This window comes from Carassius carassius, chromosome 46, assembly GCF_963082965.1.
Source record: "Carassius carassius chromosome 46, fCarCar2.1, whole genome shotgun sequence".
Classification (NCBI taxonomy): domain Eukaryota; kingdom Metazoa; phylum Chordata; class Actinopteri; order Cypriniformes; family Cyprinidae; genus Carassius; species Carassius carassius.
In genome coordinates this window covers 23,595,948-23,622,279 of record NC_081800.1, presented here as the reverse complement: position 1 = coordinate 23,622,279, position 26,332 = coordinate 23,595,948, and the positions used below count along the sequence as shown (strand labels likewise).

The 26,332-nt window shown below is 38.8% G+C and overlaps 1 pseudogene; it reads left to right on the top strand.

The window, feature by feature from the left end:
• The first annotated feature begins 830 nt into the window (after nucleotides 1-830).
• On the top strand, nucleotides 831-25,741 carry LOC132129549 (transmembrane and coiled-coil domain-containing protein 4-like; annotated as a pseudogene).
• Nucleotides 25,742-26,332: the final 591 nt, after the last annotated feature.

Genomic DNA, 26,332 nt, shown 5'->3' with positions numbered 1-26,332 from the left:
CCATATGAAACTGTGCCCGGATTCTGGTCCTTTCTGGTCTTTATGTTACAATTAACGTCTTGCTAGGTAATGGGCATATAATATGTGTCATTATGGGTAAATCTTCGACCAGTTGAGCAACACAAGTATAAACATTATGAAACTGCTATTTTAATTATTTCAAATAAATAATATAAAATTGCATAAATTATTCTTGAACTGCTCAAAGTATTTGAAGGGACAAGGTTACATTAAAATAAACTAATTAAATTACAAAAGAAAAAAAATAAATCCCTTCTCTTTTTTGGGGGAAAGAGTAATTAAATTACAGTAAGAATTTATTGGGAATGCATTACACCCAACATTTATGTATAAATACATTATTGCATGTACATGTCCCTTTCTGGAATAGATGCAGATTTTTTTTTCTCTACTTATGAACTTATTTTCATTTTATTGTGTTTGCCTTACAGGTATGAGGGCAGAGGCACCTAATAACACACACACGTTAGTCACTTCAGTCACATGAGTAGATGAGAGGAAGTCTTACACAAAGTTTAAGTATAAAAGGAAGTAGTAAAGGCAAGTTTCTGCTAGACACTGTAATGAACCACATGTGGCATATTTCCCATATACAGCGTTAAAGATCCCTAAAGCTGTGTTCAGCGTTACACACCTACTAAGCAAACAGATGTGATATGACATCTGTGGCATTGAATTGATTTTCAGTACCTTGACCACAATTCCTCCTTTGAACTATCCCTGGGCAAGCCCAATTGAGAGTACAAAACCTTTGCAGAAATTGCAAAATGAATGACTGGATATTGCAGTTCATATATCTAAATGTGATTATGCAACTCAGTGTTGGGACAGTGTTGTTCATTGCTGCACCCAACCAGTCTAGACACGCAGAGCCCGAACAACACCCATACGACTGTCATCATGTCTACAGTGTCCAGCAGATTCGTTCATCCAATAAATCAGGTGCATCTGTGCACCTGAAAAAATCTGTTATGGAATGTGCATAAACAGCATTCGTATTCACTCGCAAAGCAAAAAGTGCAATGGTACTCTGTTATGCTCATCGAAAGGTGAGGTAATATCATTCCAGAGAGCTTCGAGAGTGGAAATTAAGTGGGAAAAGAGTGATTTGAATATCAAATAGCACTGCAGAGCAGTTGTTAATCAAGGACCAAGTCAAAAAGACAGAGCATGAACTTTCCACTTGTGTTGAATTTTAAGGGCTTAATAAAAACAGAAATAGGTGACTGAGTTCTCAGCCAAAACGGCAAATAGATGTTCAATTGCTTGATCACATGATCTCACTTGTATGAACTGGATTGTGAGTCATTTGATGTGAGTGGATGTGAGAGATTTAGTTCATCCTAAAATGGAAATTCTGTCATTTACTCACCCTTGTGTTGTTTCAAACCTGCTTGAGTTTCTTTCTTCTGTTAAACACAAAAGAAGATATTTTGAACATTGTTGATTACCAAACAGTTGCTGGTAGCCATAAAAAATACTATTGAAGTCAATGGCTGCTGTGAGCTGTTTGGTTACCAATATTTTTCAGAAGAGGAAGACATGAGGCAGCTTTTTAGATGTTGTGGGTGGTTGCTACTAGTGTGTTTCATGTAAGTTGATAGGTTGTTTTTCAGTAGTTGCTAGGGCAGTGCTGTCTGGTCATTAGACAGTTGCTAGGGTGTTCTGGGTGGTGACTATGGGGCATTTCTACGTGGTTGCAAAGTAGTTAATAGGGTTTTCTGGGTGGTTGATAGGTTGTTGCTATGCACTTGCAAAGGTATTTTTAGTGGTTGCTTTGCACTTCCACTCCACACTACTCTCTTTCTATTTATAATTTCCATTCTATTTCCAAAATAATAAAGATTATTATTATGCAGGATTTTTACTTGTTAAGCAATACGTTTTCAGACTTGGTAAGCACTATTTTATATTGATATTGATTTGCATAAGCCAGGCTGGACCACCAGTGAATTCATGCTATTTTAAAATTGTTACAGTAAGAGTAAGCAGCTCTTAAATGCCCTCATAAAGAGTTTTCAGTATGTTATTGTAGAAAATACAATTTTTTTTAAGTAAATCAAAAACTGCCATTTAGCTCTGTGCACAAAATCGCTCTGTAGTTCTCTCAGCTGTTAGGCAAATCTTCAAGTTGAAAGCAGCCTGGTTATCACAAGCATGAAAATAAACAAAGCCATAATCTGATTTCTGTTATCTGTGTGCAGAAATGCAGGCAAAGCAGGTTGATAAACACATCAACGATGATCAGAAGCACTCAGTACAAGGAGCCCTTAATGCCCGTTCCCTAATGAGGGCCAGACAGAAGACATAAATAATGAGCTTCCTTGCTAAAACCAAAAATACTAAGGAGTTTCCCCATCCCGTATCTGCCTTCCTGTCTCTAAAAGTGGCTCTTCAGTACCTGCGTCACTTTGACTTCCTCTTTGTGTCAGAATGACCTGACTTTCCATGCTCAAGGTTTGTTGTTTGTGCACATTTTATGGATTCCCAGATGGGGCCCATGTGTGGGTATAAGTCTTTACCTGTAAGCGGCTTGTAATCTGTGTTTATTCACCACCAATTTACATGTTTTGTATCTATAGCAATCATTTGCTCATCATGGGCATTATGCATAATGGAAAGTTTTTTCCATCCCTATAGGTGTCAGGAAAAAAGCATCTGTTTCATCACAATTCCAGCATTCAGAGTTTCCCAGTTTTATAGCACCAACACCCACTTTACAACTTTTCCATGCTGCGCTCCTACACTGTGTCTCCCTGCCAGTCCATCACATCCAGCACTAATTACGACAACATTGGTGCAGCTACTACCCGTGAACGAGAGTCCATTATGTATTTACAGCATTTCAAAAAGCTCGGAAAGAATTCCTCATTGGAAGCTATTATATTTCTGGACAAATACAATGAGGCCCTTGTGTCCTCTTCTGTTCTCCACTAAAGGATCCTTTATTAAGAGTGTGTTTGTGCTAGAACTTATCATTTTGAATGGAAACAACAATGTCTGGGGTTAAACTAGTAAAGCTCCAGTAATCTTTTTCATTCAGCTCAGATTTAGTCATAGGTCATGTGAGTAAGTCTGGATAAAGGGCACTGGGCGGACTTTCTGACTTAATGTCAATGGGTGACAGCTTATTTTCCCATGAGAAGAAGCAGCAGCAGAGGTTCTTGAAAGAGGGTCTTGATCCAGAGTGGTGTTTATAAATGCTCACAATGCAGCCAGTGGAATTATATAGCTTTGAGACAAATGGCATTAACTAAAATCTGTTTTCTGGTATACTTATTTTTTTTTTACAATTTTTTTATTCAATATCATTTAAGGTTAAAATGCAAAAAAAAAAAAATGTCTTTAAAAAATTTAAAAATTAAGAGAAAAAATATATACAGTATATCATATAAATTATAGAAATATTAAGATCTAAGATCACTGATGCTCCAGAATGGAAAATTATGCACTAAGAGCGTAAGGGGTGTAAACTTTTGAATAGAATGAAGATGTGTACATTTTTCTTATTTTGCCTAAATTTCATATTTATTTATATATTTTCATATATTTTTTCATTTAGTACTGCCCATCAGTGAGCATCAAACTGATTTTATGTATGTACAGTATGCATGCATGTATGTTAATTATTTATTTGGATTTTATATGGGTTCATGTGTTTTTAAAATTTTTTCTTATATGCATAAATATGCATGTGTGTTACTTTGCATATAACAAAACTGATGTGCATGTTTTAAAACTGAATAAAACCGTAATCACATAAAAAGCTAAATTATGCTGAGGCACTTAAAATAGATGTAAATTGGACCAAATTTGTAGGATTTGAAAGCGGAAAATTTAATATAATTTCATTGAAACACTATTAATCTGACAATAAAACTAATTGTAAAATCTATAGAACTAATGTTGATATCAGCTCAAATCATTTTGTCTTGAACAAATCTGATAAAAAGTTAGGTTCTGATTGCAGGTCAGTGAGATTCTTTCATATTCGAGCACAGTTTGAAACATTGTTGAGACGATTTCTTTTACATTTTAGCTGGTCTCCATTTAATCTCACTGCACTGTCTAGTCTACAAGAACACTTAAGATGTCTCATTTATGATGGGAAACCCATTTTTAACTTTCAATGCAATTTAGCCTTTCCCATCTTGGCCAGAGTCTTATACAGCTGCGGTTTTCTTTTATATTTCTCTTTAGATGTATCATGACCTATTCTTCCACTCTCCACCCGTCATTCCCAAAAGACTGTCCAGATGCCTTTTTCCATAGAAACACGTGAATACACAATCACACAAAAGCCTCGCTCCGGTATCGCCTTTCTACAAATGCGCAAGGAATAAGCCAAACAGGCCTTACGGCTTGATATATGTTGCTTTGGTGTTTGGTACAAGACCGGAAGCTATTTTGAGAGCATGTTTGTTTGCCACAAATTATCTTTTTAGTGTGTTTACCTTGTCTGAGTGTGCGGATGTCAAGAGAGTGTATTTAGTTCATATTGCCTTTGTTTGGGCACCAAATTCCCCAAGATCCCTCCTTTGCTGCGAGGGCCTGTCTCGACAGATTTGGCTGTGGATGTGCTGAAAACACACACCTATTGTAGAACAATGGTTGCTAGGACAGATCTTTATAAGTGGGTGTGTGTGTGTGTGTGTGTGTGTGTCTGTTATATCTCAATAGATGTGAGGAGCTCTTGATGACAGGGAGATGACGGTAAACCCAATGCACTTTTAGCTCTGAACTAACAGCTTTAGCACCTTTCTTCTGTTCACATTTGCTTTTCTGTTCTCTTGGTTGAATGCAAGTGTGAGCGAGCGTGTCGTTGGCATCTCATCAGGCTGATGGGATTGAGATGGAGTAGGTGTCACTGACCCCAAACCTCAGTCTGTCTGTCTAAACAGTTACATTAGAAAATCTTAGAAAAGAAAAGATCTCAACTAAGATGAGCTCAACTAAACGAGTTAAGATAAACTAACAATGCCAAAGTGACCACGGATTCAAAAAAATATAAATGGACAAATTGGATAAGATTTGACTAGAAAAGTGTTCCAGCACTATTTGCTATTACTAGTTTATTATTTAGTTAGTTAGCTATTACTCAGTTTACCATCACAAAACAATACAGCTTTATATATTTATGCAGTCTTTCCATAAGATTTAAACTGAAACTACAAAGTGTTCAAATACTATTTACTATTGCTATTTATTTATTATTGTTTATTTACTTGAATATCATAAAACAATCAAATAATACAGCTTTATAAATTTATAGTTTTCCATGAGATGAAACCAGAAAGTGTTTGAATAATATTTACTATTACAATTGTGTTATTTATTTAATAACTTTTTTAGAGATGTACTTATTGTTAAGTTTCTTCAAATATTATTTACTATTTTACTATATTTGTATTTATTTATTTGCTTATTTATTTATTTATTTATTGTTCAGTTCAACATCATAAAACAATACAGCTTTAAATATATTTACAGTTTTTTTTTCGATAAGATTTGACACAAAACATGAGTGTTAAAATATTATTTACAATGAATATTTTTTTATTTCACATAAAACAGCATATATATATAAATATATATATATATATATACATACACATACATAATTTATACAAAAATAGTTTTTATTTATCTAACTATTTTTTATTTTTTTGTTGCACATAAAACAAGAATTAAAAATAAAATATTGATTATAAATATAATTTATTATTATTAGTATTATTATTAAATAGTAATAGTATATATTTAATATATATATGTATTATTATTATTGTTGTTATTGTAATTTATTCAATCGATCATCTCTGTTGTGTATGCTGCAAATGTTTTTAATTTAGAGATCTTTGTCAATCTCTGTTTGGATTTTCTGTTTCTATGGGTTATGAGTTTTGGGCGTTGCACCACAGACGGTTTTACATTAACTGAAAAAGAAAAAAAAAGAAAAGACACTTGCTTCTGATCTGTTAAGGCGGATGATGTTTCTGCATGTGCTCTGTATCTCTCTTGCAGGTTGCATGCGAGTCTCTCAAGTGGAAATGGAGAAGAAGCACAAATAAAGACATCTGTAACTCACACTGGTGTATGAACAGGATGTTTTGATCTCAAACTAAAATGTAAGATTCTTCACTGACATTTATTTACATGAAGGAAGGAGCCGGGTTTGTATTGTGTAACGTCAATAGCTAGTTCTTCCTTTCTGTTCTCCTTTCTTAAAGTCTTGACCTCATAACCTCTGTAAAGAGATGCTACCAGGCACAGAAAGAAAAGAAGACAGGAGAGAAAATACAGATGTGACAGGAGATATGTGCAAATGCACACACACCTTGTTTTGAATATCAGTCTCATATTTTCCAGTTAATTCTTGTGAAAAGACTATGAATAGACATGTCCATGATGGTGTGTACTGTGTACAGACTTGTAAAGCTGTGAAGACACATTCAGATTTAGTTATTGCTCTAAGGAGATTGTTGCTCAAACAGTAGATATGCTTTTTGGTTTTAGAAAATTATGTAATCATGCATTTCACAAACCATTCTCCTGGATCTTCCCAAGTATGGGCTTTTACTGGAAAGAGCAACAAGAATCAGCAGCTCATAGACCTTATATAAAAACAAGAGCGATTGAGATAATAAGGCACACAATAAGAATGAGAATGAATCTAAAAATACCAGCTGTCAAAAAGAGAGTTATCAGGCAATGCAAATTATGTAACTTAGACAAATTGATATAGTCAATCATGTTTAATTAAAAAAAATAAAAACATGGCCAATTAGCAACTATCATATCCAGTTTAATTCAGAAATCAGAATACTTTCTGGGATTACACACACACACGTTTGTTTTTGTGAAAAGTGGGTTCATCCCATAGGCGTAATGGTTTTTATACTGTACAAACTGTATAATCTATGGCCCTACACCAACCCTAACCCTCACAGGAAACTTTGTGCATTTTTACTTTCTCAAAAAAACTCATTTTGTATGATTTATAAGCGTTTTGAAAAATGGGGACATGGGTTATGTCCTTATAAGTCACCCTCTCCTTGTAATACTTGTGTCATACCCATGTCATTATACAGAGTTGTGTCCTGATATGTCACAAAAACAAGAGCACACACACACACACACACAGTTAACATAAGTGTTTAAATACTATTTACCATTACTATATATTTATTTACTTATTTATTGTTTAGTGCATATATGTATGTATGTAGGTGATGTGTGTGTCACAATTTTTTTATTTTTTTGTAAAGTTTATCACATTTATTACATTTACAAATACTAACAATAAAATCTGTGTACCTGTGATTGTTTAAACTGCATCCAACATAGATTTTGTTTAATGGCAGCTTTATGTGGATCTGTAATGCCCTCTGCTGGCCAAAAAAAGGCAATATTGTTTTTAAAGGGCATATGTTTATGTGTGGTATTTATATTGTCTTTTTTTCCCTACAACACTAAGAGAAAAACTGATGAAATTTATGAGCACAAAACGAACTATTAATAACATAAATCTTCCCTACAACATCACATAATCCTAAAATCACGATCACGTCTTCCGGTTTCCAACAGTCAGCCGAGGTGGGAAAAAAAAGTGTTTATTACGTTTGAAATCTGGATATTCATCTTACAAAAACACATGGATTCGCTACAGGGGGCCTTTATTCACCCGTCTGGAGCCATGTGAGGGACGTTTTATTACAGATGCACCCACTTTATTTCACGTCTTCTGAACTGTTGACAACAAACACAGTTTACCTATATTGATAGGCTTGGAAGAGCAAGAACAATATTTAATATAGCTACAATTGGATTATTCTGAAAGAAGAAAGTCAGATACGCCTAAAATGCTTCGAGGGTGAGTAGAAGATGGACGAATTTTCATTCTCGGGTGAACTAACCCTTTACGTTTTGGTTAAATGAAATTTTATTAATAAGATTCGAGAGGAGCGCGTCAGATACTTAGCCTAATCAACACAGGTGGACCATAATCAATTAATCAATCCCATAGTATAAATATCGCTGACTTCCCTCTATCCTTTGACGGTTTATCAGCATGCTGGTTCGCTTCGTCTGACACCTTACCACAGACCCAAATTTCGTACCAACGAAGAGAGCTACACAGGGGATTTATAAGACCTGCTGCTTTTGCCGGACCCGAGGTCATTTCTACCCAGCCAAACACGGCCGTTGAGCAGCATTAAGCGTCATCGCGACAGCTCGCCAAGCCACACGTCGTGGCCAATAGACCGTGCAAGCTCCGAGCTCGCCTCGCTCGACACAACGATCGTGCCGCCCGAGACCGAGCTCTCCCCGTTCGCTGGATTGCAGCAGAAAGAATCCAACCAGCCTGGGCCGAACCCCAGTTCTCACCGCGGCTCAGCCTTTCACCCCGGCGTTCCGGCCGAGTGGCAGTTTGAGGCCGCTTCCTCTAGCGGCGCAGACCGCGCGACGTTAACCAATACATTTTCAGGCGAAGACGCTAAAAACAGGTTCTTCTTTTTCTTCATTGGATTTTTACGGCAGTTGGCATCCAAAGTGTTGCATCTAAAAGCAGGTTCGCGGCTAAAGTTTGTCAAACGACATCATGACGCAGTTCCGTCTTCTACTAGTGTTTTATGGCGGTTTTGGCAAACCAGCGTAAAGGTGCATTACCGCCACCTGCTATCTGGAGTGTGGATTGCGCATAGATTTGGACTACAGATACAAACGTTCCGTCGGATGATGATGCCACTTTTAACCACGAAGCCAAGGCATTACATTCGCCTTACCGCGCACGTTTAAACCTCACGGAAATGATACAGACATAAGATCCATGAAAAAAAAAAAAATAAATGCTTGTAAGTCTCTGGATAAATCGTCTGCTAAATGCTTAATTTTAATTTTAAATTTTAATTTCCATGCAAGTTTTCTGGTAGAACCAAATCATTTAGGGACCTATTTCACCATTCACCGGTGTGATCACTCAAAATTCATCTAAAACGCATCTGCCCTCGTGTTTTGACGCAGGATAGCAAGTGTGAGTAAAATTACTGTCGCCTTTTAAGGACCGTAATACGAAAAAACTGGCAAGTAAATATCTTTAGAAACCACTTGGAAGCGAATGGCACATAACTGCTAACCCATTTGCTTGCAAGCATCGCCAACGGCCCCAGTTTATTATCGTGTCACTTTCACAGCACGTTAAACATCACTCTCTTACTTGATCTGGATAAACCCTGCTTCAATTGAAAGTCTAAAGACTTTGGCTTTGATATTTGACCAATATTTCGATAAAACATCATTTCAGTGACAGTTATTTAGTAATTATGTCAGGAAAATGATTCCTATTCCTGAACGGTAAACGTCGAAGTGTAAGCTCGTGGACAAATGTTGATCATGGATCTAGTCAGAAAGAATCATGAGCAGAAACATCTTTATTTTGGGTATGTAATTTCTGTCTCCATGCCAAAAATGGGGGGGTGACTGCTAAGGGGTTAACGTTACTGCTATAATCATGTCTTTCGGTACAACGTCTTACAAGACTAAACATGCTTCATCGTTTCCAAAAGCCTCTGTTTCCACAGTCCATACTACAACGTGAAAACAGCGTTCTAAACTTATCCGCTCGGGAGACCGTCTAAAGAGCCCGGAGGCCAAATGAGAGGAAAGATGCTTTTCCAACAGGAAAATATTAATGTGGACAAGGCTTGAGGAATTGTCAAATCAGGCAACCAATTGCTAAGCTGGTGACACAGTAGGCTACCCATTCATTTTTAGCTTGCCCCATCAAATGTTACTAACCCTTTTTTACTCTTCCCACAGCCAACATCTACAGCAGCCGAAGCAAGTAGCCTTGCATGTACCTCCTCACTGCCGCACCAGTGTCTGCTCCCGCAGGAGCCTTTCCCGTATCTCCCCACTGCCGCAGCAGTGTCTGCTCCTCCAGGAGCCTTTCCTATACCTCCTCACTGCTGCAGCAGTGTCTGCTCCCGCAGGAGTCTTTTTTATACCTCCCCACTGCCACAGCAGTGTCTGCTCCCGCAGGAGCCTTTCCTATACCTCCTCACTGCCGCAGCAGTGTCTGCTCCCGCAGGAGGCTTTCTTATACCTCCCCACTGCCACAGCAGTGTCTGCTCCCGCAGGAGCCTTTCCTATACCTCCTCACTGCTGCAGCAGTGTCTGCTCCCGCAGGAGGCTTTCTTATACCTCCCCACTGCCGCAGCAGTGTCTGCTCCCGCAGGAGCCTTTCCTATACCTCCTCACTGCCGCAGCAGTGTCTGCTCCCGCAGGAGCCTTTCTTATACCTCCCCACTGCCACAGCAGTGTCTGCTCCCGCAGGAGCCTTTCCTGTACCTCCTCACTGCCGCAGCAGTGTCTGCTCCCGCAGGAGCCTTTCCTGTACCTCCTCACTGCCGCAGCAGTGTCTGCTCCCGCAGGAGCCTTTCCTTTACCTCCTCACTGCCGCAGCAGTGTCTGCTCCCGCAGGAGCCTTTCTTATACCTCCCCACTGCCGCAGGAGTGTCTGCTCCCGCAGAAGCCTTTCCTGTACCTCCTCACTGCCGCAGCAGTGTCTGCTCCCGCAGGAGCCTTTCCTGTACCTCCTTACTGCTGCAGCAGTGTCTGCTCCCGCAGGAGCCTTTCCCGTATCTCCCCACTGCCGCAGCAGCGTCCGTTCACACGGAAAAAAAAAAAAAAACACACATCACCTCCGCTTATAGGTTTGCCATGCATCCTAGGTTGCGGTGATAGCATCATGTATCGACAATAGCCAAGACGATATTAGGCCCATTCTCCAACCAACGTTTTTTTTTATTATAATTATTAGGTGGCCTACCATAATTCTGCTATCAAACCGCTCCCTTATCCCATCTCAGCACTGCACTTCACGCTCGCCCGTGCTCTCAAAGGACGATGTGAGCCTGTAGGTGGCAAAGAAGTCTCCATCCACAAATAGACATACATCGTTTGCAGATATAAGGTATTCCATCGTACTTTAACAGGTAAATCCGATACGTGCCATATTTTAAAGGAGCTCTCACTAACGGAGTTTAATGCCACAGTTACATTAGAATGCATCTCATTCTGGTCTCAGGGGCGGCGCTTCGGTCCCATCATGAGGCATGTGGTCTGGAGCGTGTATGACCAAGGCATCATTTCAACCGAACTCACTCCAAATATATGAACTTACCGGTCTTTGAATACCTTATATTTAAGGCATTCGTTTACGTCCATATTAGGGTTAAATCGTCGGACTTTAAATGGAATCTACTATCGTTTAAAAAAATAAATAAATAAATAAATTCACAGGACAAGCGAGATGACAGTAGTGCAGACTACATGAACTAGCAGTTTTAAATATAGTATTTTATATTTAATGCCAGTTTATCAGTACGTCCGAAAAATATATTTTTCGATTATTGGTGATCCCATAGGCTCTTTCGTGCACCTGCATGGTTAAAATGGCAAATAGTAAGCTCAGACAAGTATAAAGAATCTTTCTCTTACTCCACTCATGCTGACAATATGACAATTCAACAACGACCACATCGCAGATACATGGCACCTATTTGGGGTATACTGGCACAGGAAATCCAATTTATTTTTGCACGCTTAATTTCGAAATACAATGACTGCACCAAGATTTTTCGGACTCATTATCGGAAGCACCTTATTGGATTTGCTAAACAATTATTCAAGTAAGCCTCACAGCGTCTACCCTCGTAGACAACCAAATCATCCTTAGTATTGAACTCCCTGTCAGGCGCTGCAAGAGTGCTCCCAGTTGAGCCAACCTTTGCCTTCTCCGTTCAACTATCAGCAAAGCTTACTCGTATGACATTGTGAGTATTAAACTCCTGTCAGATGCTTTCCAGCTGAAGCAATCTTGGACTTTCCATCCGACCACCATCGAAGCTTACCCGATTAAAAAGCCTGATTAACCCAAAGAAAAATAAAAAAATAAAATAAATTCAGTCAGCGACACTTACTTATTGAACACCAACGAGTACATCACAGCTAAAACAAATTTTCCCTCCGATGGCAAGATGTACCCATCCAATACCGCAAGTAACGCTTTTGCCGAACACCAACGGGTGCTTCACAGATAAAACAATCTCAATTTTTCCCTCCGATGGCTGGAGAGACTACCCATCTGCTGTCGCAAATTTAATAAATAAGTAAATAAAAATAAATAAATAATAAAAAAAAAAACACCGGATGCCGGCCATAGCCTCCCGGCCAGATAACCTTACCTTTTTCTATCCTATGGCCGGCAAGACTTCTCTCTTCGATGCCAGGAGCTCGAGCTCCCATCGGATGCTGACGAGAGCCTCCCGGCCAGACAACCTCACCTTTTCCATTCTGCGGCCAGCAAGGCTTACCCATTCGTTGCCAGGAGCTCACACTCCCTTCGGACGTAGGTGAAAGCCCCGGCTACCCTTTTGCCATTCTGTCTTACGTACGGAGAGGTTTACCCATCCAATGCATGGAGTCAAGGCTCCCATTGGATGTAGGTGAGAGCTTCCCGGCTAGACAACCTTACCTTTTCCGTCCTTTGGCCAGCGAGGCTTAACCGTTCGATTCCGGGAGCTAAGCTCCTGTCGGACGAAGGTAAGAGCCTCCCGGCTGGACAACCTTTTCCGTCCTTCAGCCAGAGAGGTTTACCCGTTCGTTTCCTGGAGCTAAGCTCCTATCGGACGTCGGTCAGAGCCTCCCGGCTAGACAACCTGACCTTTTCCATCCTTGGCCAGCGAGGCTCATCCGTTCGATGCGAGTGCTCCCATCGGACGCTGGCGAGAGCCTCCTGGCCAGCCAACCACGACCATTCCATGTGGTTTAGGTTACAAAACCTACAAGCAAGCCGTTCGATGCCGCAGGTACCATATAAACCCTCCCTCCTTCCTACGGTCGTCAAGGCTTACCCGTCTCTTGCCGTGAGTAGCAAACTCCCATAAGACGCCGACGACAGCCTAACGACCACACAAACTTACCTTTTCCATCCTACGACCTGCGAGGCTCACCCAGTTGTTTTTGGGGAACAGGAAGTCCCTGTTGGATGCTGGCAAGAGCCTCCTGGCCACCTATCGTTACCTTTTCTGTCCCACATCCGGAGAGGCTTACCCGTTCAATGCTTGTGCTCCCTCCGGACGCCGGCGAGAGCCTCCCGGTTAGACAACCTTACCTTTTCCTTTTCTATGGTTAGCTAGGCTTACCCGTTCCTGCAAAAAAAAACCCAACAACTCTCAGCTCCCCTTACATCTTTTAACCCCGCCTGGCGCGGCTTACCCGTTCGATGTTCTGAGTTTAATGCCTCATCGGATGCCGCGAGAGTCCTCCCTGTCGGGTTTTCCTTTCCACTCTCCCCGTCCGGCGAGGCTTACCTGTCTGATGCGTGTGCTCCCTTCAGACGTCTGGCGAGAGTTCTCCCGGTCGGGCCTATGCTTGCCGGCCGCAAGTGAGTCTCATCCATCCGATGCTGTGAATCGGGATCTCCCTTCGGATGTCGCCAGAGTCCTCCTTGTCGGCCAGCCCAAAGCTTTTTATCTGCCAAACCGAGAGGACCCAGACGTCCGTCATTCTGAGTCTCAATCTCCTGTCGGAGGCTTCATGGGCCCTCTCGGTCAGCATTAGGCCCTTCACCCACTGAATAGCAGGGGCTATCAGCCAGTAGGGCCCGTACGCCGACACCGTGACCTATTCCGGTCGAGGCAACTCGGGTCCTCCCGGTCGGGCACCACAACCATGCTGCTCCTCCTCATCGGATGGTAGGGCTCACCGTTCCAACGCCACAAGCTCCAGTTGAGCATCGGCTCGAGCCATACCGACCGGGCGCCAACAACTACGTAGTTCACTAGCTGCAGCAGGTAGGGCCTACTCTCCCAATGCCCAAGTCGCTCCCTCTGGAGTACGTAGGCCCTTCCAGCCTGCCAACGAGACGACTTCTCAGGAAACCAAATCAGCCCCCGCCAGTACTCTATGCTTTTTGGGGGGGGCATTCTTTAAACTGGCGACTGTCCTCTTGTACATTTGCTTTTTTGGGGGGTACTCTAGGTTCGGGCCATTCCCGAGCTCTGAGCCCTTCCCCGGACAGCACGCCAAATACGCATACCATACCTCAGCTAATTATATGTAAGCGTGAACTAGTGAAATGAAATTTTATTAATAAGATTCGGGAGGAGCTTGCAGATACTTAGCCTAATCAACACAGGTGGACCATAATCAATTAATCAATCCCATAGTATAAATATCGCTGACTTCCCTCTATCCTTTGACGGTTTATCAGCATCCCTCCTCCACCCCATCTCCTCACTTCGAGTTCACTTTATAAATAGACGGGGAAGGGGGGGTACTCTAGGTTCGGGCCATTCCCGAGCTCGGAACCCTTCCCCGGACAGCACGCCAAATACGCATACCATACCTCAGCTAATTATATGTAAGCGTGAACTAGTGAAACAAGGGACATTTTGTCTTGCGTAATAACACATCGGATCTTTTGCAATGAATTTTCAATGAATTTTCAGGGACTTTATATGATCTCGAGACCAATTAGTACTACATATGCAATGTAATTAAAGCATATTACGCATCATGTTTGTAGTGTCATAAAGTGTCGCGTGTTTATGCAAAGTAGAATGTTATTTTGTTTGAACAATGTCAGAAGCTTTTTCTACTTTGTCCCTTGTAATAAGCATGCAATGGAAATGTGGAGGACTAGGTTTGATGTTGCAAAGTCTGTGAATCTGATATTGAACACTCACACATTCTTCACATGAACTTTGTACTTTTTTTTTGATTTTGCATTTAGTCATTTTATTGTTACATGCCCAGGAGGACAGGAAAGTTTCTGTCAAACAAATGAACTGTATTGTAATGCCAGCTGTGCATGCTTCTGTTTGTGAGGTTTGGTTAGCAGTGACTGAAACGCAGTCTGCATGGATAGGATCTTGAGACTCCAGTAGCTTCAAACACCTGTCTGCTGCTCAGCAGTGGCTTTTTTACAGCTGGCACTACAGTACAATTCATTTGTTTGACAGAAACTTTCCTTAATAAAGCTTTATCTGACCAAGATCTTCTGTGCTCCAAGTCACCCACAAATCTTTTGACAGTTCAATAATTATTTGTATTGAACAAACCTTTCTGAGATTGATACCAGTTATCTAAAAAGATGTGAAAAATAACAAACAAAAATCTGACTTTATTGTACAGAAATCCTATCGATATGTCACTTGCATAATTATTATGAACACAGTGTAATGGTCACACCAAGCTAGTTTGTCAATGAAAAGTCCATGAAACATGCATAAAGAAAATAAAGCTGATTTTTAAGAGGTGTATTTTTTATTATATTTAAAAAAACAAAACAAAAAACAGTTTATTTAACAAAAAAAAAAAATAGTCTGTGGTTTTATTTATTTATTTATTTATTTATTTTAATTCTATACATTTATTTATATAAAAATGTTAATTACTGTAATGCATCTGGATGTTTTTTGTTTGTTATTTTATTTATTTGTATTATTTTTATTAATATATATTACAAATAAAAATGTGGATTTGCCTCATATTTGAAGTGTGTATCATTGATTCTGTTACTTTTCCTACTGTGAAGCTTCTTTGAAATGGTCTCTACTGTATAAAGAGCTATAAAAAATGACGAAATGCTTCTAAAATAGTTTTTATTTTCTGTATGCAAGATTTTATTTATTTATTTATTTTTAAAGTATGAACTACAAATTCTGGTATGAGATTGGTTACTCTGCCTCCAGTCTTATTTTCCATGTAATCATTTTTTGATTCTTCCCATGTAGGACATTATGATGCCAGGGCTGGAGTGATCCGGCATGTCAGCTGTCTGCTGCGTGTGACCTAACAGCAGCTGGAGGATTTTGAAGAGACTCTCGGAGAGAAACTGAGAGAGGCAGGAGAGGAGAACTCCTTTATGGGATTTTGGGGGGATATCAGCATTTAAAAGACACACTGGGTTTGCTGTAGGATGGATCATTTCCAAGAGATTGTTTCCACAAAGCCAACGTATCTGCAGATTCACAAAGAAAAGTCAATAAAGGGGCACAATCAGTATCAATGTGAAACCTGTGAAAGTGCTGTGAAAATGTTGACATGAGGAACAGACCGGTATCTGTTTGCTGATATCGGTCTGTCTTTTTTTTTTTTTTTTTTGGACCGTGCACAGTCGTGAGGGTTTTGTATATATGCAGTCTAGGTCAAGGTTTTTCCTTTCAGTTCAGCGTTTTCATTTTAGTTTTAGTTTCTAATAGAATTCAGTTGACAATGAACAAGACCTCTGAGCTTTCATCAGCTCCATTGAGCATGTTATGAATCAAATTGACAATCTCTCAACAGAGAAGAGTCACCAAGAAGGCAGAAGATAGAGAGAGGACATGAATTGCGCCGGTGGTGAATGTCAGTGAAAAGTCAATAGAACATGCATAAAGCCTATAGGTTTGTTTGTTTATTTGTCAAAATTAATTTAAGAAAATAAAGCCTTTCATTTTTTTTTTTTTAAGATTTGAATTTTTTTAGGACGTTGAAAAACACATTTTCGTTACTGTAATGCATTTGTAATGTTTTATTTATTTATAATAAATATGTCTGTAATTTATATTTAAACAATTTAACTACCATGAAGTATACTGTAAGATATTTTATTTGTGACTGTTATTATTAATAGTGTTATTATTAGAATATTTTAATTAAATATATAATTATTTATATAAAAATATTATTTAAATATTTAATTACTGAAATACATCAGGATGTTTAATTTGTGATTTTATTATTATTATTATTTATTATATATATATAATAAATAATATAAATATATATAAATAAATATATATTTATATATAAGGTAAATCATACATAATTATGAATAAATACACATGTAAATATTTTAATTTATACATGTATGTGTGTGTATTTATATATGTTCATATAAATATGCACAGCACACAGACATATATTATGTAATTGATTAATTATGTAATATGATTTGACAGCACGACTGAAAAAAACAAAACAATAATAATAACAACAAGTCTGTTATTATCACATGAATTATTTATTGAACTTTTGTGTTCATGGTAAAATTGCTGATAACCTCGCATGGCTTATTGCAGTATTTATTTATTGCATTTACACGACTTTAATGCAGTGTTGCTATGTTCTTCCTGATTTATAGAATTTCATGCATGCTTCTTGTTGAATCACTAGGCTGCGTTACAGGATTGATAGGTGTGCAGATGAATTACCAGACTGAAAATGATGATGAAGTTACAGTCCGTTTGCTGGTTTGAGTAGAATTGTATAAAAGCCTGCTTTCAGAGCAGATCATCAGCTGCCATTCAGAGTGAATTGAGCTCAAGGTTATTGGAGTTGCTTGGTGTTTCTTCAAATGCAGTTTATCTGTGTGCTTGCCTCTCTTTATTTCTGTTTGCAAATCAAGTTTCTGTTTCCTCTCTATGTTCATTTTTTTATATATGAGGAAACCTAAGTGAATTAACTCATTTTACTCAGGCCATAAAATGGACAAGCGGTTGGCTTTCAATTTCAATTTCTTCCGATGAGTTCTGGAAAGCATCTTCATCTGCAGCAAACTCATCTACATTTAAGAAGGCCTGAGGTTTGAGTGCATATTCAGCAAATGTTCTTGGGTGAAATATTCCTTTAATGTAATAAGCCCAAAGTACCCATGAAATATTATTGACATACAGGTTCAGATTGACGGTTTGGTCCAGTCTAGGAGCGTGTGGCGAGCAGTGCTGTCTGAAATGGGAGTGGCGTTATTTATTGGACCTGGGCTCTATTCTGGACTCATTATGGGATGGGCTTGTTAGTGTTGTGGCTCAGGAGGTGCTCAAATACACTGTGCTCTCAAGTCTGCTTTACTATGCTAATGCTGTGAAGCTATAAAAAGATAGAACTAGTTTGAGGATAAAATCTTATGTAAGTGTTGAACTGTGCAGTCATAGTTAGTCACTTTATCTTAAATCTAGTCTAAATTGGGCCATTTTTGACAGTCGTCTCAGCAGAGATGTGTCGAATACGGAGTAAGTTTCTCTAATTGTTGAGCTGGAGCTAATTAATTTATTCACATGTGTTATAATGAATGATTTTTCATGTTTTGCTGAGTGGCTGTTTTAATCTCTCCCACGCACATTCAGAAGCACAAATCAGCCTTTACTCTAGCTCGCGGTCTATTTGAACAGAATCACAAAACAAATAAATAAATAAAGCAGTTGTTTATTTGAAATACTTTCAAATAAATGCTAAACATATCTTTTGAATGTTCTATTCATCAAAGAATCCTAAAATTATCAGAATGATTTCTGAAGGATCATGTGACACTGAAGACTGGAGTAATGATGCTGAAAATTCCACTTTGATCACAGGAATAAATTGCACTATAAAAATCTTACAGACCCAAAAGTTTGAAGGGTAATATCTATCTATCTATCTATAGATGAGCATGTATGTATGTATGTATAAATACATTTGGATATTTAACATTGATAGAACAGCTTAAACTGTATTTTGATAACAGGATTACAATAGAAAATAAAACAGCACATATATTTTGTTTGTCCTCCTGAGCAACAAATTATTTAATTGTCCCTATTTTATAACCTTTTGCAAAGTGCCTTGTAAATGCACTTTGTTAATTGTAGCATCATGAAAGCATCATGATTTTAACTGCCATGCATTGCTTTAATGTGTCCAGCATCACTCTCTCTGTTGTCTGTGTTCAGGCATAGTAACGGCTCTGACATGGCCTTCGTCTCTGCTGGCTGTGGTCAGTGTGATCGACAACCCCTGGGGAGTGTGCCTGAGCCGTGCTCCGGAGACAAGCACAGTCATGCAAGACATCGACTTCTTCAAGATTCACCTTAGTCTTTGACCACTTCAGTTCAATGCGACTTGAAATGACTCATTCGAAAAATGTTACAGGTCACATACAAGCTCGAAAGACAGTATCTGTGGGTCATACTTGAGGAGAAGGCCCTATGGCCCAAACTGAGCAAAAATATGCTATTTGAATCAGTTGATGATATTTATATGGCCAAAATGTCAGATGAAATCCCTATTTACAGACTAATTACATAAAATGCATATGAATATCAAATGTCACTATGTATCTTTCAATAAAAGTCTTGGTAAGATGGTATTTAAATGTTTCATTCTCAAAGGAATGTAGTTTCAAAACATATAATGCAACGCAATACAATGATAATTGAGAAATGGACAAATAAATGTTCATGTGTTACACCAACATGATTGTTCAGAAAAATGAAGAATGGATAATTACTTAAACCAAAGTTGCTTCAGTCCAGTAAATGTTCATCACACGTTTGCAGTTTCAAGCCTTTTATTTGTTAAAAAAAGTAGATGTGTAGTTTTTTTTTTTTGTTTTTAAGCAAAGTTTTGATCATGTTGATCATTTAAAGGCCTTATTACATATTAAACATGATACAGTTGGAGTTAATCATCCATGTAATAGTAACCCAGAATATTATTTCAACTGTGAGTATAATAATCTGCAGGGAAAGCGGCCTGTCAATCTAAATGGCTTTACCCTTGTAGCTCGTCTCATCTACTTCTGTCTAGAAGAGCTCGCGAATGATAAAGGTATACTTTTTATTCATTTTAACGAGTCGCTGATAATGAGAGAACATCCTTTTGTCTTTAAGACCTCAAGAAGGGTCCACATGAGAGAGCTGGTCATGGCCAAATTTCCTGCAAACCAGATTGAGTCGTGTTCTCTTTGTCATCGTAATGAAAGATGGAATCTGAGAGGTGTGAGGCTGCAAATGAGAATCTGATTGCACAGAGCCGATTGAAGGACTTTTGTCTCTTATTATCGGGCAGGTAGTGAAGGTGTGGTGTTGCTGAGGGCCCCTGTGGACGGATTGGAGAAAGCATGGCAGCGACTGTCAAGGGCAGTGTCTGGGAAGATTGTTAATGGATATTACAGGTAAGACACTATTACAGTTTTTCTTGATTGCTTAAACACATTTCTTGAAACTATGCCTCATATTCTTAAAACAGTAAACACAAATCCACAACGTCTCACCCAATTACCCAAATATCCTATTTTCAGGTCAAAAAGTTCTACACTCAAAACCAATCACTTGCTGAAAAACCAAACTATGCCCTCAGACATCACACACAAGCCCTCAAAAACACACACACTTCAACAAAGTCTTACCCACTGGTGAGATCAATTCAAAACAATACTACAAAAAACAAAAACAAAACCAGTAATAATTTGTTGCTTGTGGTTCTCCCACTCAAGGAACATTTCATATGATGAACACATGTGTATACATTTGCACATTTTCTATTCCTTAATGTACTGTACAGTACAATACACCAAACAACAACAAAAAATATTCTGCCCCAGCATCACATCTTTGGTCTGGGACAGACATCACAGGCTATACTGGCCCTAGCCAGGCAGCGGGGGTAAAATCCTCTTGCATGACTGATCCACCCATCACACATCAACTGTAATGTCTAGTCAGCCTTTTTCCATCCCATCGTCTCTGTGTCCTACACAAATAGAAGTACTGATTTTACAAAAGTACTTTTTACAAAGTAGAAGCAGACAGAAACTCTATGTGTATTTAAAGCAGTTTGATGCATGTGTTGTAACAGAGTACAGCTCTCAAAAGTTACAGTGGAGTACACCTACCTGAATGTTTCTATGATCTAGGCGAAAGTGAAGCAAATTAAGTTTGGCTGAACTCTTTGCCCAGCCTCACTCATAGTCATACCACGGACAAGAACATGGTCAACTAGTGGAACGAATTTCATCTGAGACTCCTTGTCACTTTGCCCCTCATCCTCTTCCTCTTCCTTGGCCCTTTTACTCCACTCCTTACTGCTCTTGCTCATCCTCTTCCTCCTCTCTGGTGTCCTCGAACTTTTCAATCATGTCTCTCTGGATCCATTCTTCCAAAACTGAATGAACTATCTATCCATTAAGGTTTCTGACTCGTGTGTGATAAATTTTGACTCTTAGTGTTTCCACGTGGGTATCTGTGTGCTAATTGAGCTCAAGCTATGCTGACTTGAGTGAACAATATTGAATGCTAGTGCTTTCTAAATGACCACATGGTGTAAGCACTGAGAAATGTGGAGATTTGTGTGTAGAGTTTTGCAGTAAGAGTTCACCAAATCTGACTCATGTGTTAAAGCAGGGGAATAGTGTTTATAGTTAAGCAAAATAGGTGTGCTTTCTGAAAAATGACGTTATGGTCTTGTAATTTTAGTTTAAAAGCCTGCTTATAGTTAAGCAATCGAGAAAAACTGTAATGTTACTCCTGCTAAGGGTCAAGGGTTATGTTCAAAGCCAGAGCCGGATTAATGCAAAGGCAAACTAGGCACGTGCCTAGGGCCCGATTGGCGGGATGGGGCCCAGACAGAGGGACAAAAAAAAAAAAATTATAATAATAATAAAAATAAAATGTACAAATGTCCTATCTACAATTTATTTCAATATTTATTAATTAACTAAAAATAGTGACAATGTTTATCTTAACCATAGACTGTTACATTACGTCACATTAACGCCAGCCCATGACTGTATTTATATAGAGGCGCCAGCCAGTTAAGTCCGAGGAGACGTCAGCGGTGGTCAGAGGTCAGAGCAGGACAACAAAGCTAGCAGGCAGGTGTGTTTTAAAAAGGCTAACATTCAAGATGCTTTCGGGTGCGGCAAATCGTAAAAAGAAAAAAAAAGAAGAGGAACAAAAGAAGAGACAGCGGGGGGCTTTACAGAAGTTTCTGTCGGACATCCGTCTGACAGCTGTGAACCTGCTCGAGTCAGCAGAGCCAGAGGCCGAGCCAGGCCTGGAGACACGGCCCGAAGACGCGGTGGAAGATGCAGCGAAAAATGCGGCGGAAGACACTGTGGCGCCCGCGCCGTCAACATCAGCGCCGTCACAGAATGACAAACTGATGGAAGAACAGCAGCCAGCCAGAAGTGAGCCCAATATCGTTTTGCAGCAGGAGCCTCTAGACCCAGAAAGGCTATTAACAAGGTACCTATCTGATCCTGCAAAGTGGGACCAAATTGATGACAGGATGCGTGAGTACTTTGCACTAAACCATCCCTGTCAAAATATTGGAGATTTCTCTGCATCACAGAGAAAATATGGAGACATTAACCGAAGCTTAACCAAGGAACATTTCTTTAGAAAAAAAGCCAAATGGAGAAACCCTGTCAAGAAAATGGTTAGTGTACTCACCGTCTACTGGCACTGTATTCTGTTACTGCTGCAAGTTGTTCAGTATAAGAGACAATCAATTTGTCACTGGATTTAATGACTGGAAAAACTGTGCTAATCGCTTGCATGAACATGAGAATAGTATGGATCATCGTACTGCTGTGCTGAGTCTATCATCACTTGGAAATAAAAATGCATGCATAGATTCAAACATAGTACAGCAACAGGAGTCTGAGAGAGCATACTGGCTCAACATTTTGAAATGTATAGTGGCAACTATTCAGTTTCTTTCTTCACGAGGAATGCCCTTCCGTGGGGATGATGAGTTGATCACCCCACAATGAGAACTTTTTGGGCTGCTTGGGAGTTAATTAGTCTCTTTGATCCACTTCTGTCAGAGCATCTAGCCAGATATGGAAACAAGGGCAGGGGTCATACCAGTTACCTGTCCTCTACAGTTTGTGATGAGTTTATTCAGCTGATGGCTGAGAAAGTTCTGCGTGCCATTGTAAAAGAAGTTAAAGATGGCAAGTATTTCTCCATCATTGTGGACTCAACACCTGGTACTACTGCCTTAACAATGACACTCCCAATGGATGAGGATAATTTAATAGCATTTGATAGAGCCGTGTAATGACGTATAAATAATGAATATCAAAAAATAGTCTTATAGACTGTTTAATATACAACACAACCAATTTGTAACCAAAGACTAGGCTATGTAAAATGTGAATTAACTTTTATTAGTAACTTTGGTAAGTTTCAGATTTCAATTCATAAATAACATCGATGGAGGGGGGCCCAAAAAATGCAGCCTGCCTAGTGTAGTCCATTTATTTAATCCGGCTCTGTTCAAAGCCCTTAACAGTTAATTTAACTCTTTCTTTTTTCTGTTTTACACTACTGTTCAAACTTTTAGGTCGGGTAAGATTTTTTACAATATTTTTGGAAGAAGTCTTTTATGCTCAGTAAAACGTGAAATGATATTACACTTTTTTTTCTTTCAAAGTGTTTTCTATTTGTAAAATATTTTAAATTGTTATTTATATCTTTAATGCAAAGCTGAATTTTCAGCATCATTACTCCAGTCTTCAGTCAAATTTAAATTACACATTTATCGAATTGAAATTTTAGCAACCAGATTAAGAATTAGAATTGACAATTTACTCATTTATTAAAAAGTAACAAAGTCACTGTTAACTGGAGACAAATCTGGAGATTATGATTTTGTTTGCTATGTTTAATCATTTGTATTAACTATTGTTAATTCTAATTAAAAGTTTCATTTTGTTTTTATTGGTTTAGAGGGGATGGCTTCTTGGATTCCTGTAAAGATGTTCATCTGTCCAACTGTCTGTCACTGGGCTCCAACCAATCAGTTCGCAAGTCCGGAAATAATAAATGTTGATCTGTCATCAGTGGTGAGCAAATGCATGTATGCGGTGAGAATGATGTTCTCGATAGATGTTGTTCTTTTATTAATGTTCTCTGTGTTTGTGAGATGCATTTACATTCAGATTCAGTTTGCTGACTGCAAAAGTAAACACATTCAACACAGTGGCACAATGTTGTATTATCACAGAGTCAAAGTTTAATTTCCTTAAAGTTGGATGAGATTTGAGGTCATCTAAAGTTACTGTTTTGGACAAAATTATCTAATGGTTATTTTAGAACACCCCCTGATGTGAATAGAAAGGGTATTGTTATATTGTCACCCACAAAAGAGTACAATTACTGTAATTACTGTCACAGGAAATTGCTCGTTGATATCCGAGTGGAGACCTTAAATTAAGTGCTGTTACCTAATTAAAATAAAAAAAGGAAAAATTACCTAAAAGGGTGTTATTTTATGCAATGCACAAATAAAAATCAAGACACTTGACCTTAAAGTGATCCTTTCATACCAATACACTGAGCAAGTCTTTACATCTCAACAGAAGACATCATGCCAGCCATCCATGTGACATATTGTAAACAAAGGACTGGATCTAAGATGTTCCTTAACTCACAGACACAGAACACAGGTTACATCACACCTGCCTTATTCCAGAACAGATAAAGAAATGCATTTTTGCAATGCATTTTTATCATGTCATGCTTTTTTCGTGAAAGCAGTAAAATAATTTTAATGTAATGCATAATTATATCGCTTAGATAAATAATTGGGAGATATGGCAAGGTAATCAGTTCAAGAACCCTGGTTATGCGACTGCAATGTGAGGCATGTGAAGAATTGCACCTTCATTTGGCATGTGAAGAAATGTTAATGAGCAACTTAATTAGCATTTCGTGAAATAAATACCAGTGCTTGTAAGAGAATAGTGTTACAGTTTTAGGTTTGAATTAGGTTTAGGTTTTTTCAGAGCCACTTTAATCTCGATATTCATATAAAAACTTAGCAGATGTCACGTAATGTGATGTTGCCATGTCAAAGCAGCTATAGTGAAAATAAATTAAATCAGTCAGCCCAGTTAAAAACATTACAACCCCTTGAAAAGACTGTGTATTCTATATTTTTATTTGTGAAAAACTAAATATGGCATCTACCCTCATGTATATTTCACACTGGTCTTTTCCTGTGCAAAACATTGTTATGGTGTACTTTTAGTCTGTTGCTAGGGTATTCTGCATGGTTGCTAGGTGGTTACTTACTGGCCTGAATCAAAAGATTCTAGCCTATTCTCTGTATGTTGTTTCAGGCATTTCTGTTTATAATATAAGTCTGTGGGAGTTTTTCACTACTTTTAATCATCCACCAGGGCATGAAAAAATGTACATTTGATAGCTTAAAGTACTAACATACATTGCACAGTTTGAGGTATAATGCATGCCTGAGTTATACACCAAAGCTTGATTTTTCTGAAAGCCTTGCAAGCACCATTAAAATTGGAATGAAGATATCAATATATAATAATGCACTGCAAGCACTGTAAAATTGTTAGGGAATGTAAAGTCTTTTCCACTTGCTTTATGAATACTGGGTATGTTTAGTCCACCTCTTAGGTAAAAGGACAGGGAAAAAGGGAAGAAGCTGGAAAACTACAGCTGGTACATTTATCTCATGAAAAAACAGGCACCCCAGAATCAGCTGGTCAAAGCAGAGTCAAGTGGGGAACCATCCATGGACATTTCAAACAATGATACCTCAGACACCACAGAGACAAATGTAAACAAAGACAAGAAACATTGGACTCCATCAGTGAATGTGATGGCATCCCTGACCCCCGTCAAGGGAACGTGCATTTGCCATGTGCTCTCAGAGTCAAGAATTGTGTTAAACCATCTCAAGATGAAGGCAAAATGGACAGAGAAAATTAAAGTGACACATACTGTGACACGTATACACGTCCTGGGACTGGGACAACACAAACTGGACTACTGAACCCACAAACACAACCTACCAGTCGCACACTGAAGCACAGGATCAGTTAGTCATTGGCAAACCTGCTGTTTCTGAGCCAAAAGCAATGAAATCATGACATTTCCATAATTCACAATTCAAAAAATATGGGTCGGGTCTAGATGGTATACCTTGTTCCAAGAAATTCTCCTGAGAGTCACATTTTCAGCTACCAGGATTGAGGGTTAGGCGTAGGGTCGCTGTGGGACTCAAATAAACACAGTGTTTGAATGTCTCGAAGACTTTTGGTAGAAGAAGCGTTACCATCTAGACACCACCCAGGATGTAACATAGCAATGTAAGCTAGAATCAACTGGAACCTTGTCTTTTTGTCATTCTGATATTGTCTAATATAAGTTATTTGTGGATGTCATCGCTGCTATGTGAAAACTGTCAGTATTTTGTATCTACCATTTCCCCCTTCATTAGAAGTGGTTTGCTTTTTAATTAAGATGTGAATTATAGTTCCACAGACAACCCACTTGACATTGTGTGAGGTTTTAGTGAGATTTCTTTCGCTCTCGTCTGCTTTATCCATCTGTTGTTTTGGTTGTTATGGTAATGAATGAAAAAGGGTGCATGTGGAGTCTGTTATAAATGTACAGTCTCTTTGGTCTGCCTTGAGGAGTGATGCAGCCTTCCAGTTTAGACATGAGCATTCCATTAAAAC